The sequence below is a fragment of the Mus pahari genome, chromosome 4, assembly GCF_900095145.1.
Source record: "Mus pahari chromosome 4, PAHARI_EIJ_v1.1, whole genome shotgun sequence".
NCBI classification, from domain to species: Eukaryota; Metazoa; Chordata; class Mammalia; order Rodentia; family Muridae; genus Mus; species Mus pahari.
In genome coordinates this window covers 2,869,515-2,876,379 of record NC_034593.1, presented here as the reverse complement: position 1 = coordinate 2,876,379, position 6,865 = coordinate 2,869,515, and positions in this window count along the sequence as shown.

Genomic DNA, 6,865 nt, shown 5'->3' with positions numbered 1-6,865 from the left:
GAGAGTTTCATAAGGGTGGGACTGTGAAGAGGGGAGGGAGAGAGGGAGATTAAGATGTAAAGTGAATAATTAATTAATTAATGTTCCTCGAGGTAGCTAAGAGGAAACTCATATAGAATTACCCATAGATTGAGCCTTCTTAGAAGACAGTTTTGTGATTTGGTAATATAGGGCATGATCCAGCCTTGAAGGGGCTATAAAGGAAGATAGAGGCTTTCCTTTAAAAGCTTACAAATAGTTTTCTTAAAGGAGATGAACTGAAAGAATAAGGGAGAGAGAATCATAATATATATGCGAAAGAGGCCAGGAAGAGAGAAAAAAACCCCAGTCAATGGAAACTTCTATAGCTTCTAACACTTCCCTCCTCAGCAATAGCAACATTTTTTGACCATTATGAGAAGACTAATCCTGACTGCCTGAGAAAAATATAATGGGATCTTTTGGAAAGTATTGCAATAATATGTCTCAGGACCTATCCATATCATCTTCTTTGCTTCCACATCCAAACTTATTCAAATCCCAACGAGTCCTTAAATATGATGTACAAAATACTACCAAAGAACAGGTAGATTAATTTTAAAAAATTACTTCATAACTAACAGTTGTGTTACTGGTCTGTATAGATAATGCTGAAACATATTAACTCTGTATAGAGTCTACACATCCGATACAAGTAACAGAGAGAAAAAACACATAATACATTTAAATCTGCCTTCATGAAACAGAGTATATTGGTATTGCTTATGAAGCATGGGATATAGAAACAGGATCATCATCAGAAGGTTGCACCCAGCCTAAATGACAACTCTTGAAAGCTGCATCAGTAGAATACCAACCAAAAGTCAGTTGTTTACTTCTCATGTACTCCAGATCTCCAAAAGAAAAGATCTCCAGGAGGCAATGGCAGCTGGATTCTCATATGCAGGACAGCTGACCCCCTTCTTTCTATTGGATCATCTTAAAACTCTGTTGCTACTATCATAAGGCTAGCTATTACCATATATTTTGCTTGCTTCATGGATTCATTGAATGTGTCATTGCTGCAAGAAAATACATTAAAAAAAACAATTTTAAGGAATAAATAAGGATATATTTGGACTCACAATTTGGTGGTAGATTCTTGTAATGAATGGTCATATTGTATCCACTGCTGGGGAGCAGAGGCAGACAAATTCCTCTGCTTGCTTCTTTTTATTTGGACTGTATCCTCAACCCTTGACACTGTGTTTCCTAGATTTATATTGAGCCTTTTCACCTTAGTTAAACCAATATGAAAATGTCCACAGGGACAAACCTAGACACCTTTCTCCTTGTGTAATTCTAGATTTTTATTTTTCAGGTTTTAACAATAAGAGTTAACTATCACAGTAGACAAGGTATTCTGTTGGTTCCCATGGTAATTTCTGCTACAGAATGACTGTCATGTGATGCCTAGAGTAAACTGCTTCACAATAGTCTTAGTACTAGAGACAGAAATTCAGGGAATATGTGTGGAATGGACATTATAGGTCTGGGATAATTTTACGACATAAAAAGGAATCAGATGGAATTTCTTGTTAAGAACCCATTAACCACAGATCCTCCATTAAATGTTATAGTGTCAGGCTGTGAAGATGGTTTACCTGATAAAAGTGCTAGCTGTACATTACTGATGATCTGAGTTCAGGTTTTGAAATCTAACTAGAAAGAATATGATGACAGGTACATGACCATCCAGCATTCCTATGGTAAGGCATGGTTATAATCAAGAGAATTAGCTGTACACTTGTGCAATTGCCAAAGAAAAATGTGCCCTCAAACTGTGGAAGGAGAGATTTGATAGCTACCCAAAAGGTCATCAGTTGATCTCTATATACATACTATAGAAAACACACACACACATATATATATATATATATATATATATATATATATATATATCACATACACAATCTTTTTCAAAAATTTAATGCTATAATGTAGTGAATTAGAAGGAGGACTAACAGGTTTTGACATTTGTTACTTGAAACATGAATCAGAATTTATTCAATAAGGCAGCCTAAAGTGCAGATCCAGTGTCATTTCATGACAATGACATGATGTTAATGGTAATAGTGGCAGAAGCAGAGGCTTGCAGTCCTCAGATCTTAACATCTTAGAAAATACCATGGCAGAAGAAAGCATGCTTCCTTCCTCAGTCTCTGAGTAGGTACAGCTGACTATACATCAGAATATAGGGAACTTGCTCAAAATTTTATATTCATGTGCACCAGGACTAAGAATTATGTCAGGAACTTAGGAGTTTATCATTAAAGTCACTAAAACAGTGACAATATACTGAAGAAGAGAAATAGAGTGCTGAGAATGGGAATGTGCAAGAGAGTTGGAAGAAGTTATCCACTAAGTTCCAAAAGAAATCTTTGACATGTTCAAGATATGTCTCTCAGGTAATTCCAAATTCAATAAAATTGAAACAAGATTAAAAATCATAAAAGTTTAGCAACCTGGGAAGATCCAGGAGACAAATCTTTTAAAATAATTGAAATGCATATGTGTGGACTAACCACAGATCCTTGAAAAGTTTATTTATTAGACATTCATTATTGGGTAAATTGGGAAACCTATGTTATCTCATAGGCGATTATTAACCTGATAAAGTCCCATTTCTGTCTATACATGAACATAAAAATAACCAGCGCATGTTTCCTGGGATGGTAATAGATGCCGATTCTATAACCCAATTTATAGTGAGCTAGTTAACAATGAGCAAGATCCAGCTAGGAGATTATTGCAGATGGGCCCCTTACACATAACATTCTACAAAACCAGAAACAGCAACTGAAGGACGTTGGTAACTGTTTCATAATTAAAGAGAGTAATTTAAACCAGCTGTTTCATGACCAGAAGTTATTCAATTCTTGAACAGAAGTGTTCAAAGTGCTCTGATACTTCCTTCTACCATGGTACAGTTTCCTGAGTAAACAGCCTTAGTTGTAAGAATGGGGGACTAGGAAAATCAGTTCTATAGAAAATTGTTACAGGGTTTTTGAGTTCATCCTGTTGTAGACCTTGGGTCTGGATCTGAAACATGTCTACATCATGAAACTCAGAGAAAAAAATGGGTTTTGAGCAGGTCCCTATACTCTGCCATCTGGTTGTGATTATTTCAGATTGCTTGAAATAAATAGACCTTTGTCACTGCATTTCTGGTATGCTAATAAGCTGTGCCTTATTAATGATCTCTATGACACTGTAGATTAGGGACCCATTTCTATCACTTTGGTGTTACAGTTCTTTTTATATGATAGTGCCTAATTACTAGGGTGCTCATTGTTCTGATTGTTAATGAGCCTCTATTGCTTTCAGCACACCATGAAGAAGAGCACTTTGACCAAACTGTATATTCCTGCTTAGTATCCCTCTCACTAATGCATTCCTTGACAATGATATATCTTCATATCCTTAAGTGGTAGCTGTTTCTGTTTTATTTGTCCCAGCATTGCTCATAACTTTGAATACTTAATCCTATTGTCCACAATCTTTCCAGAAATTATAGGATTGTATCTCCGACTATCAGTTCAATTCCTGTCTTTGTCTTCCTAAGGATACCAAGAAAAGATACTTATGAATCACTACTTAGAAAATTTAAAATCCATATCTAGTTCAGTGTTACCCATTGAATAAATGTTCCTTAAATTCTATTTTATGTTCCTAGTCTCTTCAGTGTTTGGGGTGGGGGGCAAGGGTATTGAATGGTATCTAACCCTGCTAATTATTAAGACATTATGCTTCTCTTTTTGAGTAGCAATATCAGCAAGAAAAAACCAAAACAAACAAAAACAACAAAAATTACCTTTATCCACTGAGATTCTAAACAATATCAAAGTAGTTTATTGTCTGAAAAATCGACAATTAACATGTTCCTCCAGAGTAATCAATTTAAATTAACAGTTCCTTTAAAACTGTAACAGCACCCTCTATGGAGAACTAGAGCTGTTTCCCTGAATGCCACTTTTGGGATCTCCATACCAGCTACTGAATATGAAGCAAATCTTATTGTCATCTACTTTGTAGACGTTCTAGAACTTCTTATACTACCAAATTGTGTACTTTTACTTACTTAGAAGCAGACTGCCTTTTGAGTCATTTGATAGGCCATTACTAGAGTTTATTTTATGTAGAAGAGAAAGGTGGGGATAAAAACATTAGGCACAGGAAAATCTCAAATAACACCCAAACTGTATCTCCCTAAGGTGCTGTGAATCCCAAGATGAGCAATTTCTCCATTTTGATAGAAGCTAGTCTTCTCTTTGCCTTAAGAATTCTCTGGGTACAGAGCATTTCAAAAGGAGAATGATCCAACACAGGCTGGTTTTCAACAGCCCCATAAATTAATGAAAGAAACTAACAACTGGAGGCTGGGTTAACTTGTTCATGTTTCAGAAAGATATATGTTTCAAATTGCACCTCTCTGTACACAACAACTTTCCAGATATAATACTAGTTTATATGGTCAGGTAACTTTTGTGTAAACATGATTTATCCCTCTGATTATATTATGTAATTTTTAGAGACAGAAATATGTATGTAAATTTTGTGTAATGAGAGTAAAGTACATAATTACTTGAGTAATAGCTTATATCGACCCTGTGTAGATGGTCAGTTCAATAAGAATAAGAATCCATTCCCTCTTTTTCACTTGTTCACTGTTAGATCTTCAATAGTTAGGTAAATGCTTTATCTATAATAAATAAAATGTTTTATAATCTCAACAACAATCAAAATAAAAATAAAGACATTATAAATATTCAAATAAACAAGTTATTCATGCAATCATTGACTGAATAATTAAATAACAATATTTTTTAAAACAATGTCTTAATCCAATTTATAGCACAATATTAACACTAAAATATATAATTTATATCTAATAATAAGTCTTTCAACTATTGAATGGATTTTTTTATTTATGTTTATGCTCTGAGATATTACAGTAGTAAAAGAAGTTATACCAACTTCCTTGAGCATTAATACTCAAATCAATTTACATAAATTAGCCTCTATTGATAGGCTCATAATATTAAGATTTAATGAATCTTTGAAATATCCTTATCATAAGTTATTTCTAACATGAATAAATTCTGTTTAATTAGCATTTAGTACAGATTTTTATATTTCAACAAAATACAACAGGGTAAAGTTAATGACAAAAGCTCAGAAGAGCATAAGCTAAGATACATAATCATCTCAAATTGAGAAACTTAGGCAAATCCACATCAGTTATAACATAGAGAGTTCTAGCTGCTGCCTACATAGTACATTTACCCCTGTGTTCTAGTGTTTTTGGTATGGAAAGGTATTTTGCAGACTACCAAAGAAGAACATAAACACTAGCTCAATCATGAAATCTGCCCTGCCTGAAAAATGCTAGGAAACTAGTGGCACAAAACTTGTGAGAATAACCAACTGTCTTAATGTTTTACTTCAGATCTCCAACTCCTTTATCATCATTGTTGACTGCAACAAACTTCTTTCTCTTGGGCCAGTTCGAATTACTGTTAACAGCTTTCCTTGGCAGATATTCCATAGTTCTGGCATATGTAACGTCTTTGGGTCTCCAAGTGAACTTCAACTTAACAGCTTCATGTTTCAATGTCCAGAATCCACACATGTCTGGGCTCCTCTAAAGGACTTGCATCACTTCTCCCAGCCCTGCCTTCTGTAGGACTCTAGGCTCTGGTTGACTCCACTCCACTGCTGCTGCTATTTTTAGTAGTCATTCATGGTCCTGGCATCTCTAATATACTAGGGTCTTCTGCTACAACCAGGCTTCACCAATAGTTTCTGATATACTCTCTTCATAGTGCCAAACTTTGACTTATTTGCATGACCCCTTAAATCCTAGACCATCCACTGCAACTGAGGCTGCACCTTGACCAATGGTCTTTGCTGACCTTTCACAGTGCAGAGCCTCAGCTACAATACATGACCACTTTAGACCTTCAAAATCAATACCACCTGGGTGATTTTTACACATTACCAAGTCAAGCTGCAGCACAAGGTACAACTTTGGATATCTCTAGAATAAAACTTCTTTGTGCTTTCAGAAAACACTTAACAGATTTCACCTCAGTGATGCTGGTCTCTTCTTAAAATCACTGCTAATTTCTTAGCTCCAGCTAACCTGCATCGATTGCCTCAATAGTACTCTAAAGTCAAAACCACATGGCCAAAGCTTGCTGGGTCTGGAACATACTACTCCCTCTTATTCTATTACCAACTTTCTGTTTTAAAACTCCCTCACTGCCTAGGCTTGGCTGTCCTGTAACTGCTCTGTAGATTGACCTTGAACTCAGAGATCTACCTGGCTCTGTGTCCTGAAAGCTCTGAATAAAGACATGTACTACTACCCCTAGACTTATGCTTTTTTTCTTTACCTAAAACTTGCTTCATCCCAGGGTGACCTTGGCTCTGTCTCCTGGGATTGAAGGTTTGTACCACTATTCTTGGGCCTAATATTTTCATAGTCACAGTTTCTCAAGATCCAGATCAAAATCCTATGTCTTCCAGCCACTTTCATCACAAGTATACCCTAAAATTCTGAATTGTAGTTCATTTCAGATTAAAAGTCAAAAGTATTAATTGTTCAACTGCAAAGACAAACAATAAGCTTAGCTGGGTGGGATCTTGCATTGAAATATTCACTCTCTTAATCTCTTTATTTCCTGGACTACGGGATTCAGCTCTATCCCACTTCCTGGTGCCCCTCTATTACTTGAACAGTACATTTTATATTTTTCCTTTCATAGCTTGCTCCTTTTCATTAAAAGAATCTTCATAAGACTAAACCAGAGAATAAAAGTCTCTGCTGTGCTCTTTTGAAACT